We start from the raw sequence: 15182 nt of genomic DNA on the forward strand, positions 1-15182 counted from the left end.
GACTCAAAGGTGTTTTGAAATGTGGATGACTATCAAATCAAAACATTGTATATATATGAATGTGATATTAGTATTACAAGGGCTCACCAACAAAAATTGGAGTCACTTTTTTTTTATTACATAAAAAAGTTGAGTCACTTTATTGTCTACGACCCAATATACAAAATATAATTAAGTTGTTCTGCAGTTAAGATTTCCAAAGCATAAACCGAACATCTTTGGAAAATGTAGATTTACAAAATTAAACTAATTTTAATGCATTCCCACTGATCATAACGGAAAATTTAACAACATATTGGTGAGAGGGTGTAGTAAGAGATTGTTTGAAAAATGTGTAGATATTTCTCGTTTTGATTTTCAATAAATTTGGACAGTTTGTGTCAAAAAAATAAAATAAAAATTTGGACAGTTGATTAAAGCAAACGGTTTTTTTTATGTGCTTTGAGGGATTCAATTGAGCCCTCATCCTAAAATCCACTTATTGTTTAATTGTTTAATGATTTAATCTTTTGTTTGTTAATTTGGTCAAAGAAATCCTTAAGTTTTATTAATACTGTATTAATCTATCTATTAATTAATAATAATTAATTAAAAATACATGTGAACCTTCTATCATTGCCATCTCATATTAAAAACATAATCATAAACATTAATTGATCACTCTCAAAAAAAAAAAATACTCCTTCAAAATATGTGAAAGATTTCCCAATTTTCCCCTATATTTCTATCCCCCAAAATCATTCATTCAATCCTTCCCCTTCATCCAAACTCTCAAACAAATGCTCCGGAAATTTCACCGAAATGGCATAACAATCTCAAATTCAAAAGTCAATATTCCTCTTTTCTAAACCTTTTTTTATTATAATTTGCATCTAGACCAAACAAATTAAAACAATTTGTAATCTTGCAAGCAATGAAATTAATTTAAAAAAAAAGTAATTTGAATTCAAATTTTACATTAAAATAAATTAATAAAGTTTATTTTTCAAAAATATATAGTGAAGAATTAAATAATGAACACGTTCCGAAACTAGTTTTGTAAAATTTCTTTTGCAACAAATTAGTTACACCAGTATACCCGTGCAAGCACGGAGAAAATTAACGTAATTATAAAATTATGGTACATCAAAAAAATACATCTCACACAAAATTAGTGTAAATTTAAATTATTTGACATATAAGTCGACATAAATTTGTTAAAAAAAATCAGCATAAGTTTAAAGTAACTTTAGTACCAATTGTAAAGTGTCGGTTAAGATGGCTCTCGGCGGCCATTGCGCCGGTAGATTTTGTTTTTTTAAGTATCGAATCTATCCTACTTGCTTAGGTGGTGGTTATCTCATTGTTGTTGTTCGTTTTTTTTGTGTCGGTGGTTCCTCAAGAACTAGTTTATATTGCATAGACCGGCAACAACCCCTTGCTAGCCCTCACCAACAGTTCTTCTGTAAAACGTGTTCTCGCGGTCTATGTTGTTTGTTTTGAAACCCAAAAGGGTCCGTTGTTGGTTACTCATCTCATATTTGATGTGATTGGTTTCGTCTAGTGTGACTCCAATTCGTTTTGAGCTCTAATTTGTTTGTCATTTTGGATGAATCACACAATTTGGGTTCAATTCGTGTTCAGAGCTTGTTGGACCGTTTGGCTAGAAATAGTTGTTGGTTTTCTATTATTGGTCTTAGTAAACTGTGGGTGTGTGGATTCATTTTTGTGTTGGCGAATTTATTCATTTTTCGTTATCAAAATTTGAGATCGGTGCGAGTCAACTTACACACCTATTCTTTTTTTGCAATTTGGTTTCGCACGCATATCATGTTCACTGAATTGTGCAATTTGTGTGTGGTTGATTGCTCCTGTAGACAACCATAGGTAAAGGTCTAAAAATCATGGGTATATACCATAAAACATATACCTACATACATTTTGTTCTGTTGACTTTGTTTCGCTTCTAACCACATAAATATTCTGTCCCATCAGCCTCTACCCATAATACTATCTGGCCGTTGGACAAATTCGCAATGCTATACCCACAACTTAGGCTCTGCTTGGGAGTTTAGAGGGGAGGGGAATGGAGGGTTTGAAAAAAACGGGAAGAAAGAAGTGGAAAGTTAATGGAGAGCTCTAAGATGGGAGGGCTTTGAGTGGCTTAGTTTTCTTCATAATACAATATCTTCGTAATTTGAGGAACTAAAAAATTGTATTGCATGAGAGTTTTGGATAAATTTTCCAAATTCAATATATATTGTTATATTACTTGCAAAATTAAAAGTACACCGATCATAAATACTCTTTTATCAATCACTAGAAAAACAAACTCTCAATTTTTTTTAAAGATTTTTTTTTTCCTCTATTCTCATCCCTCCAAAGCCTTTCCCTCTCTTCCCCTCGAAACTCCCAAACAAAAGAGAAGGATACATACTACTGCAGTTTTCCGTTGGTATAGGTTTGACAACTTTTTTTTTACAAATAATCTGACTTAACAAATATACCCAGAACAGTTAAAAAAAAAATTAAATTAGAGAAAATTTTAATTATATTTAAAAACCAACCAGTCTTGCGAACATATGTCAAACCAACAAAGTATATTAGAACACCAAAACAATATCGTATACCCAAATTGTTCATTGAAACTGCACAAAATAACTTTGAGCAGAACAAAATTACTATAGATTTGAAAGCAATATCATAATCCTTCTTTACTTCTAATCCATCCCGAAATTACAAATCCAAAAACTAGCAACCACAAAGACATGCATATGCAAAACCTACCTAAGAAGCAATAAATTGTCATGACTTACAACTATGTTCAACTAGATAATAGCGACTACAAAACCAGCCAAATATGACATAACACAACACAGTGCATAAGAAAAAACTTATCCAACAAAAAATCAACTTCTAATCTTCCATCGTCGTTAGTGTATGTATGGATTTGGAAAAAACTTACCCAACATTTGTAACCTATTGAAAATAAAAGAAAACATTGTACAAACTCCACTTAACAAATATTTTCACAATTTTCAAAATATGAACTCGAAGAGTAAAATATAAACTACATGCCGTGCAGCTTGTAAAATGTCATTCACATCTTCACCAGAAAATCGACTTTGAATCAATGATAAAACATTTGCCAACATCACACTTGTAGTCTCTTGTTTTCGGCCATTTGCGTATGTTTTGCTTTCATTTCCTTAATTTTTTCGCGTAACTCACGGTTTTTAGACAAAGAAGCTTCACTTTTTTTGGTTTGGGAATCTTGCCCATGCAACCTATACCTCCTCTCTTTTTAGATCCTTTTATTTGGAAATATATGTCATCCTCCCAAGACTTATGACTTTGTGTCTTTTGGACCAATTGAGATTTTTCAGACTCATTATCATGTTTATTTAGTTCTTCCTAAAACATAAAAATTAATTAGTTTGTCATTATAATATAAAACAAATGAAACAAAAGCAGACAATAACATATTTGTAACACTGCAGAGAAGACATATTTTGTTTCAAACACATATTTGGTACACTACAGAGCATACATATTTTACTTCAACCAAAAAAGTCAGATTTGTAACACTGCAGAGCAGACATATTTTTCTTCAAATCCATATTTTAATATACAGGTATGAATGCATTTGCATATATCTTGATTAGCAGTAATAGAAGCAGAGTCATTTTTGAATTGTTAGAGTTGGTAGATTATCAAAAATTTTGTAGATTATCAAATCTATTCCATAAAAACATGAAATGATTCCATAGGATGAACGACTAAAAAAATTATCAAGCAATTCTATTTTGATAAAAATGTTCAATGTTCACTCCAACCGAACTACAAATGATTTTTGCCTTAGGGTCCGTACGCATTACATCATCGATCATACGTAATATGTGGTCATTAATGAAGAAAATGTGCCTTCATCAACTTGCTTCACTAGCAAGTAGCAAGTAAGAACAAATTAATAACCATGCTCGATAATGACATAATTAGATCATAATGATACATAGGCTTAACGTGGCTAGTTTATTATTTCATCATGCTCATCTTTCTCTTTTTCTTTTTCTTTTTCTTTCTGACAGAAATGCTCATCTTTGTAATTACTGTAGTTAACGGGCTTGGGTGTACAACTGTACATTAGTTGGAAAATTAAAATGCCAACTTATATATTGTTTTTAAGATAAATAATTCGTATTTTTATATGGTAACAACAAAATAAGGAGTTTATTACAAGTGAACAATTCAAATGATGATAACACTTAAACTAGCTTATGATGACAGTTATGCCAACTGTATTTGCTAGTTATCCTTACCGGATTTATGGAAATTTAGTTAGAGAAGACTGGTGTTCAGTGCATAGCAAGTAATGTTACTCTATGTGAGATATAGCTAGCTTATGGTGTATACATACCGCATGTGCTTGTTAGGTTAACCAAATGTATCTTCCGCACGTAACTGTAGAGACAAATTTCCTCAGATTAGCTGGGATCTTAAAGGGCCGACTTTTTTCGGCAAATGTTTTTTTGATACGCATTAGTCAAAAATTAAACTTTGGATCAAATCTTGTGTAGATGCTATATAGCCCTAGCTAGGTCGGTAATTAAGTTGCTTCAGATAAAAAAAAATAGAAGGGCAGTAATTATGCTGTAAGTATTAAAAAAGTTTGGGTTTTATTTTCTCTAAATTTGCCGTGTGAAAGGAATCAAATATATTTCTTTGGACTCTAAGACTACACATGCAAGTATGGTCGTCGGATGAGCCAAACAATCAAATTAATTTGAAATGCACATACGTTTGAAGACAAATATAATTAAAGGTCGTCCGAAATGGGACGAACAACCACACCCAATGACATACACATATAGCTTATCATCAATAATAAGGGACATTGGGGCTAAGAAGATTCCTTTGGAAAATTAAGTGTGAAGAGTGTATGTGTGGATTGTATTGGCTATAGCTGAGCTGTCAAAATCGATTATTTGACTCATTTAGGACCGACCCTACCGGGCTTTAAACTTAATCGGACTGGGTCAAAAAACCCTGCTAAAATAAGGTGGAAATTGCTCTTTACATTTTAAGAATTGCTCTTCCACACTTCAAAATTACCTAAATAACTTGTACGCAGGGGCGGACCTGAGCAAGGCAGGGTGTGGCAATAGCCACACCAGCCCAGGCCCAGCCCATACTTTTTTTTTTTATACAAAGCCAATCTTAAATAATATATATCTTCTATTTTATGACATTAGCAATTCAACAACCGTGGCTTGGTGGCATGGGTTTTGAGTACAAACTTGAATGTCTCAGGTCTCAGGTTCAATCAACTCTCGCTTTCTGCACTTTTTCTTAATTTTTTTCAAGTTCAACTCTACTCTCGTTTGCAATTTTCTTAATTTTTTCAGATAATAATATAAACAATATAAATTATATATGAATATATATATTAAGATTTTATTTTGCAACTTATGTCATGCATTATCTAATCTATAAAAAAAATATATAAAGGGAAAACCCATTTTTGGATTGAGATTTTTTACTCCGAATTTATTTAAATTATTTTATCATTTTTATGATGTCATTTAAATTATTATTGAAAAGTTAAATTCACTAAAATATAAACAACTTTACCACACAAGGAACAAAATGATTGACGATTTGTTACGATTAATACAAATGTTATTATTTGTATAATTTATTTCGTCAAAATTTTAGTCATACTTTTTTGAGAAAAAAAAAATTAGCCCCACTAATAATTTAATCCCAGATCCGCCCCTGCCTGTACGGCAATTTCCTGGAGCGAACTGCAGTTAACTGCCGCTGTGCCAACTGCAATTAACTATAGTTGATTCAGTTGCACTTAAGTGAGTACGTGGCAGTGCATCAATTCTGTACTTCAATGCGCAGGAAGCATCAATGTGAAGATTGACTACGTAATTATCAATTGAAACATTCATTGTAATTGATTTTATAAAAGAGTATAATGTAATGTCTTGAACATTATACTTCGATTTTAGACGGTATATATTATACCTAGTAATCTAACTAATTGTCCATACTGTAGTTGATGATAGGAGTGTGCTAATGATATTTTCACTTTTTAGTCCGATGAATAGTTTCCATTTGCTTTATTGTAAGAGTAATGATATTTAAACAACTATTTGACGACAGTCTTTTTAATAAACTTGTTTTTCTCTTATTAAAAGAGAGAAGATAAATACATCATGTGAGTATGAGAGAAAATTGTCACAAAATGGTTGTTTAAATATTATTTCTCTTATTTTAATTGCTGTGCACATAGTTTTTCGTTCTCCTCTCATGTGAGTCTGATGAATAGCAATGAGTCTCATTATGCGCCAATTAATCAATGCTTGTAGTAGGATTAATGAGAAGTTCTCTCCATCATACATTGACCACCAAAACATGCCCAAAAAGTTAGAGATTATTTATTATAGTTAATAAGATTCATTTAAAGATTTCATAATTCTAAGTAGAAGCTCTTTCATATAAACGAGTTTTGTTGGTGCATCACGTGTGAATAAGAGACTCAAATTGAGTAAATAGGCGGATGTTGAGAAATATATAAGTAAAGAAATGTATATGTCTTATGATTTTGAGTTATGATGTAGTGTTCAATTTTACCTTTATGATTGCTCAATCGAGTGTGATGAGCTTATGCTCTCTCCATGACTCAAAAGTGGTATCAGGTAGATGATTGCCTAATCAGTCAAAAAATTATTTACAAAATTTTAGTAGTATTAAAATGGTCGGTAAATACGAGTCAGAATCACAATGGGGATTGAAATAATTCAATTATTAAATCCATGATTAAATAGTGAAACTTTAGTTTGACAAAAAAAAAAAAAAACTTTAGCAAATAATATCCAACAACCGTGCCATTTCATATGCTTCTTGTTTTCTGTTTTTGTACAAATATGTTTTTTTTTTTGGGTTAACCCTCCGATTCTTAAAAAATTATGTCCTATACTTCTATTAATCCGGAGTTCGGCCAGGTTGGTTTTCGTTTCCCTATTTAAAACACATTGCTTCTCTATATCCTTACCTCAGATACAAAAAACCTTTCTATCATGACTAACCATATTTCTCTATACATAGTGTTCTCTTGCATTACATTCCTTCACCTTATTTTCATCACAATGGCTCAATCTGATAACTATATCATCCACATGGACAAATCAGCCATGCCCAAAGTATTCACAACCCACCACACATGGTACCTATCAACTCTTTCCTCTGCATTAGAAAATCCACAACTCACAAAAACAAGCAATAATCTCAACTCTCTATTTTCTTCCAAGTTAATTTACACCTACACACATGTCATGAATGGTTTTAGTGCTAATTTATCACCAAAAGAACATGAATCCCTCAAAACTTCACCAGGCTACATTTCATCCATAAAAGATTCACACATGAAACTCGACACAACACATTCACCTCAGTTCCTCGGCCTCAATCCCAACAAAGGCGCTTGGCATGATTCGAATTTTGGCAACGACGTAATTGTTGGTTTAATCGACACCGGAATTTGGCCCGAAAGCGAAAGCTTTAAAGATAATTTAATGTCCGAAATTCCTTCAAAATGGAATGGACAGTGTGAAAATAGCATTCTTTTCAATTCATCTCTTTGCAACAAGAAACTCATTGGTGCCAAATTCTTCAACAAAGGATTGCAATCCAAATATCCAAATATAACCTTAGGTTTAAACTCCACTCGTGATTCACATGGTCATGGGACTCACACTTCATCAACAGCAGCTGGAAACAGAGTTGATGATGCTTCATTTTTTGGTTACGCACCTGGAACAGCTTCAGGAATAGCTTCAAATTCACGTGTAGCAATGTATAAAGCAATATGGGATGTTGGATTTTTATCATCTGATGTAATAGCCGCAATTGACGCGGCAATATCAGACGGTGTTGATGTTCTTTCACTATCATTTGGTAAAAATGATGTGCCTTTGTATGACGATCCTGTTGCCATAGCAACATTTGCAGCTATGGAAAAAGGTGTTTTTGTTTCCACTTCAGCTGGTAATAGTGGTCCTGCCCTTGAAACTCTTCACAATGGAACACCTTGGGTCATAACTGTGGCTGCTGGAACTATGGATAGAGAATTTCAAGGGACCCTTACACTTGGAAATGGTAACACAATCATGGGGTTGTCACTTTATATAGGAACATTTTCTTCCAATAATGTTCCAATTGTTTTCATGGGTTTATGTGACAATGTTAAGGAATTGAAAAAAGTGAAAAACAAGATTGTTGTGTGTGAAGACAAGGATGGAGCAAGCCTTTTTTATCAAGTCGATAATTTGGATGAAGCAAAAGTTCTTGGGGCTGTTTTTATTACAAATGTTACAGACATATACTATTCAGAAAATAGTTTTGCATCCATCATTGTTGATCCAATCAATGGAGAAGCAGTCAAAGCTTACATCAAGAGTTACTCTAAAAACTCTACTTCAAAAGCAAGCATGTCTTTCATGAAAACAGTTTTTGGAATTAAACCAGCACCTAGTGTTTCTTCTTATAGTTCAAGAGGGCCTTCAAATAGCTGTCCATATGTTTTGAAACCTGACATCACTGCTCCTGGTACAAATATCTTAGCTGCATGGCCCACAAATGTTCCTGTGATGGATTTGGGGAATCATAAGATCTTCAACAAGTTCAATTTGATAAGTGGAACATCTATGGCATGTCCTCATGTTGCAGGTGTCGCGGCACTTTTGAAAGGAGCACACGGTGATTGGAGCCCTGCCGCGATTCGGTCGGCAATTATGACAACGTCGGACATATTTGATAATACTAAGGAGCATATTAAAGACATTGGAAATGATAATAAAGCAGCAACTCCTTTTGCATTGGGAGCTGGTCATGTTAATCCAAATAGAGCACTTGACCCTGGTCTTATTTACGATGTTGGTGTACAAGATTATGTTAATCTTCTTTGTGCACTTAACTACTCACAAAAAAACATCACTGCCATCACAAGATCTTCTTCGAATGATTGCTCTGAGCCTTCTTTGGATCTTAACTACCCTTCTTTTATTGCATATTTCAATAATGGAAATTCTTCTTCAAGGACAACCCAAGAATTTCATAGAACAGTTACCAATGTTGGTGAGGGAGAAACAATTTATGTTTCTAGCATTACTCAGGTTGAAGGGTTCCGTGTCAGTGTTATCCCAAACAAGTTGGTATTCACTGAGAAGAATGAGAAACTAAGCTACAAGTTGAGGATTGAAGTTGCAAGAACGACAAAAATGAAGAAAGTGGCTTTTGGGTATCTAACTTGGATGGATATGAAGCATGTGGTTAGAAGTCCAATCGTGGTCGCAATACTCGAATAGAAATCGTAGAATTTTATAGTTATGATGTTGGAGTGGCTATTAGTTATAATCAAATAAATCAAGTGAAAATAAAATGTAATTAACTAAAGAAATATTCGATAAATAATATTAATTTCTCACTTTACTAAAAATGTTTAGTTTTTGATATATTATTTAGTAACAGTGATGACTTTTAATCATTTGCATGGATCTTTTATGAAAATCACGTCATTATAAAATATCTTAGTGGGATAGTTACAGATAGCTCAGCTGCAAAGGGATGGTGTTGAGACCTGCAACCATCTTTTCTTCACAGGTCAATTTTCTCATAAGGTGTGGTCCAAACTCAATAGTTGAATAGTCGTTGATTGTGTTTGTCAGTTTGATTGATCTGTTAACAATGTAAATCCATGAAGATGAAAAGAGACTAGGATTCCAATAGAATAGAATACAAATACAAATCTTAAAAATACAAGCAATAGAAAGGTATATATAAATACTAAAGCCACAAAAGCATAGCATTAACTCCTTGATTCATCATTCTCTAATATATATATAACTTAATCATTTTAGGAGTAGTCACTCCTATAATGTCACATTACTCATGAATGATAAAAAAATCACCTCCATCGCATCCCAAATTTTCAATAGAATCCGCACATTTGTCTGCCTCACGATATGAATGATAAATTCTAACCTTCTAATCCATTTCAAGTAACCAAAAAATATGTTGCAGTACTCTCAAACCTCCCACACTCCCAACCATTTTATTGTTCAAAGAGTGTACGACCACACTAGAATCTACATGAAGCAGCCACAAAAAATACTTCACTCGTTCCGGCACTTTTAACCTCCAAATACTCCTCCAAACCTTAAGTGGTGAGAAAATGTACAAATTCAATTGTCCAAAATAGACTGCACAAATTCTAGAGTAATGATGAAAAAAAATGCAATAAACTGTATTGGCCATTTGAGAGTCATTTGTCATCCATGTTTTCGGCATTCCAGTTTGGCAGTGAGCATAAAAACCATATATAAACATTGCTTTAGATGGAGAGTTACTAACCACAATAATTGCCTTTAAGAATTCTGTCCTGAAACCAGAAAAACAGTTTAAGCATTCAAGTCAAGTCACAAAACTGTGCAACATTTATTTATCTAATATAATGTAAATTAACATGGCTTTTTTATAACAATGTTCTCTTTGACTATAGAAATAACTAATACATCAGAGCCTATATATGATAAATATGAAGTGTCTAATTAAGTTGTTTATCCAAACACCCTTCATATTTTAGGTCTATTTCTTCAAGATTTGTTTAAATTGTCATGAGTTATGTAGACGACAAGTAACAAAAGCAAAACTACAATAAAGGAAAAAAAATACAAATAGTCACTCTCTCCATTGAAGAAAAGTTGCAAAAGTTTCTTCCAAATGAGAAGTAATAAAATATTCACAGTAACTTTTTGTGTTGGTAATTGGTATATCAAGTATGAGTAAAATTTTTTTTTTTTGAGACAGGAATGTGTCAAAGTACATGCGGTAGTTTAGAAAATAAGATTAGTCGTACTGATTCATTAAATTATTCTCTTTTGTCTTGTCAATTGTTTGCAATAACTAGCATTTTTCTATTATTAAAAATACTTTTAATGATAATATCTCAAATTATAATAAACTACTTAAAAAAATGATAATAATATAAAATACATTATTTAGAATTTTAAGAAAAATTAAAATTTGAACTATATGTAAATTAGGGGTGTAACTTGTAAGAACCAAACTAATAATATCATGAATAAACCAAAGTATTTGCATCATCTGTTCTATCATCTATCCAATCATATTACATGCAGGTTACATGGCTCCCCGAAAGTATTTGTGACAACATTGATCAAACCACTCGTAATTTCATATGGAGAAATAACAATAACAAAGGCATTCATCTGGTAGGGTTGAACAAAATCAGCCATCCAAAACAATATGGTGACCTAGGCATCAGAACAACAAGGAATTTAACGTTTGCTTATTGGGTAAACTTGTTTGGGGATATGGTTCATGCTTCAAATAATAAGCTTTGGGTTGAAATTCTCTCTGGCAGATATGTAGCAGGTCCTAAAATCCTTCAAGCCCTTACTCGCTCTAGCAAGCAACTCAGTTACCTGGGCGTTTATCCTTCGTGATGAGGAAGACATTTGTCTTTGCTTTAAACTATGTTATGGAATGGTTGAGTGACATGTTTTTCAACGTGGACTTCACTTCAGATTCTAAAGTTACAACAGATGCTTTCCATCAAGTTGTTGTTACGGAGACGAGTCAAATAATTTCCGTGTGCCAACGACTGTTTACTTATCATTTCGCAAACTTGAAGGTCGAGTTCAATTGACGTCAAACAAATGAGGTAGCTCATACCCTGACGGAGGTTGCCACATTATTAACTACCTATTATAATGTACCTGGTTGTATCTAACAACTAATTATTAATAAAACACTATAAGCACATTTAAAAAAAAATTCATTATTAAAAAACAAATCTTTACGATAGGAAACTTTTTATTTTTATTTTGAGCAATTTACGATAGGAAACTTAATCAATAATTTATTCTTATAATTATTATCTACATAAAAGAATGGTCATATTTTTGGAATGTAACTGTATTTTTTTAATTAATAATTACATATTTTTTATACGTGACAGTTTTGTTACCATTTTAGTATAGCCTATACTTAAATTTAGATCTATATAAAAGGAAACTCTCCATTATGGTGTTTAATTTTCAGTTTTGATCAGTCAGAAAGTATTAAAACTAGTTTGATCTCAGGGTTGATCATTTTAATTCTTAATTTCGTAGAGATCTATATTTTCCAAAGATGTTCAATTGCATTTAACTTCTTTTACTGAGAACAACTTAATTATAGTATTTTTTTATATTGGATCGTAAACAATAAAGTGACTCCATTTTTTTTGTAAAGGGGACTCCATTTTTATTGTGCCCTTGTAAAATTAATATCATGAATCATATATAGCACACATTGTTTTGATAGCCATACACATTCAAAACACCTTTCAATCATGGCTTCCAACATTTGTCTCTATTTGTGGTTTTTCTATATTACAAATCTTCATTTCATTTTCACATTGGCTCGCTCTGATAATTATATAATTCATATGGATTTATCAGCAATGCCAAAAGCATATTCAAACCAACATAGTTGGTATAAATCCACTCTTTCTAGAGTTACCGCTACAAACAATAATCTCGACAGTTCTCCCTCTTCTAAGATCATTTATACATACGCCAATGCGATGAATGGTTTTAGTGCAAGTCTATCACCTCAAGAGCATGAAGCTCTCAAAACCTCCCATGGCTACATTTCTTCAATACCCGATTTACCTTTGAAGCTTGACACAACATACTCACCTCAATTCCTTGGCCTTAATCCCTACAAAGGGGCGTGGCTAGCTTCTGATTATGGCAAAGATGTCATTGTTGGCGTGATTGATACTGGTGTTTGGCCCGAAAGTGAAAGTTTCAATGATAATGGATTTACTAAAATTCCTTCAAAATGGAAAGGGAAATTATGTCAATTTGAAAATACCAACAATTCATCTTTTTGCAACAAGAAACTCATTGGAGCAAGATTTTTCAACAAAGGGTTCTTGGCGATGAATTCCACCGTTGATACAACAATAGTGAACACTACACGTGACACAGATGGTCATGGAACCCACACTTCAACAACGGCAGCGGGGAATCAGGTTAATGGTGCATCATTCTTCGGTTATGCAAATGGAACAGCAAGAGGAATAGCTCCGTTATCTAGAGTAGCAGTGTACAAGGCATTGTGGCCGGGAACAGATGGAAAAGCACTTTCATCTGACACGATAGCTGCAATTGATGCTGCAATATCAGACGGTGTCGATGTTCTTTCAATATCACTAGGGTTCAACAATGCATCTAATTTGTATGAAGATCCAATTGCAATAGCCACTTTTGCAGCGATGGAAAAAGGTGTTTTTGTGTCTACTTCAGCAGGTAATAATGGACCTTCCTTTAACACTCTTCACAATGGAATACCATGGGTGATAACTGTTGCTGCTAGTACCTTAGATCGTGAATTTTTTGGGAATCTTACCCTTGGTAATGGAGTCTCGCTCACCGGCTTCTCTTCTTATATAGGAAACTTCTCTGCTAGTAATATTCCCATTGTTTTCAAAGGTATGTGCGACAATTTTAAAGAACTAATCAGAGTGAAGAGCAAGATTGTGGTTTGTGAAGACAAGAATGAAAGTCTTTCTAATCAAATTTATAATGCGGTTAAAGCAGAAGTTGTTGGAGCTGTTTTTATATCAAACACAACACAAAATGAACTATCAGAAGACTTACAATACCTGCTTCCATCCATCATTATTAACCAAAAAAACGGAGAAATTGTTAAAGAATACATACATAGTAACTCCAACTCTAGTTCAATAGAAAAAATGTCTTTCAAGATAACATCTTTTGGTACTAAACCAGTACCCAGGGTGGATTTTTATAGTTCTAGAGGGCCATCAAAGAGTTGTCCATATGTGTTGAAACCTGACATTACAGCTCCCGGAACATCAATCTTAGCTGCATGGCCTGAAAATATTCCTGTGTTGGATTCTGGGTCTAATAAAGTCTTCAACAAGTTCAATTTTTTAACTGGCACATCTATGTCATGTCCTCATGTTGCCGGCGTAGGAGCACTTTTGAAAGGAGCACATGCTGATTGGAGCCCGGCAGCTATTAGGTCGGCAATGATGACAACATCGGACATATTTGATAATACTAAGGAACTTATCAAAGACATTGGAAAAGATAACAAAGCAGCAACACCTTTTGCATTGGGAGCTGGTCATATCAACCCTAATAGAGCACTCGACCCTGGTCTTGTTTATGATATTGGTGTACAAGATTATGTTGATTTTCTTTGTGCACTTAACTTCACACAAAAACACATTACTGCCATTACAAGATCATCTTTCAATGATTGTTCTAATCCTTCCTTGCATCTTAACTACCCTTCTTTTATTGCTTTCTTCAATGCTGGAAATTCTTCTCCAAGGACAGCCCAAGAATTTCACAGGACAGTTACCAATGTTGGTGAAGGACAAACGGTTTATGTTGCTAGTATTACTCCAATTGAAGGCTTCAATATCAGTGTTATTCCAAATAGGTTGGTGTTCAATAAGAAGAATGAGAAGCTAAGCTACAAGTTGAGGATCGAAGGGCTACGAAGGACACAGAAGAATGAAGTATCTTTTGGATATCTCACTTGGATGAATGGGAAGCATGTGGCGAGGAGTCCTATTGTGGTAACAACGGCCAATTTTAATTTAATAGAAAATTAGCTCTTGTTACATTTTGGTACTGAAATTTTATAAAAATATAGGTAACGTTTATAACTATTTAATCTATGCAGTAACTTTTAATAGAAATGTTGTCCTGATCCAAAATTACAAGTCCATTTCAGGGTGGTTTTTTTTTTTTTTTTCAAAAGGTAAGAAGATTATAATGTGACGCTGAGTACAATATATGACATTTGAACTTTTATATTAGTATCAAGGTTTTAAATAACGGTAACGGTTGCGGTCACGGTCGCGTTAAGGTTTTCATGGTTTCGGACTGTCACGGACATTGCGTACATATTGCGGTCGTCGCGGTGTGAATTAATCACAATGTTGCACAAAACCACAAATCTTGTTAAAATTCAATAAGTTAGTGACATTCATTAGTTTGGGATTCCCTCACCTAACCCAACTACGCCCAATTCCTCTCCCCTCTTTCTAGGTTCTTCTTCTTTCTCACAAAACAGAAGAAAGCAGC

The 15182-nt window shown here is 33.4% G+C and overlaps 2 pseudogenes across 1 annotated transcript; both read left to right on the forward strand.

The window, feature by feature from the left end:
* Positions 1-7040: 7040 nt before the first annotated feature.
* LOC146897423 (subtilisin-like protease SBT3 pseudogene) lies at positions 7041-9484 on the forward strand (annotated as a pseudogene). The gene has a single exon (XR_015021737.1). The product of XR_015021737.1 is annotated as a subtilisin-like protease SBT3 pseudogene (transcript).
* Positions 9485-12403: 2919 nt separating this feature from the next.
* On the forward strand, positions 12404-14843 carry LOC146897424 (subtilisin-like protease SBT1.9 pseudogene; annotated as a pseudogene).
* Positions 14844-15182: the final 339 nt, after the last annotated feature.

The sequence above is a fragment of the Medicago sativa genome, chromosome 8 (assembly GCF_051527215.1).
Source record: "Medicago sativa cultivar Bolivia chromosome 8, Bolivia_mono, whole genome shotgun sequence".
Classification (NCBI taxonomy): Eukaryota; Viridiplantae; Streptophyta; class Magnoliopsida; order Fabales; family Fabaceae; genus Medicago; species Medicago sativa.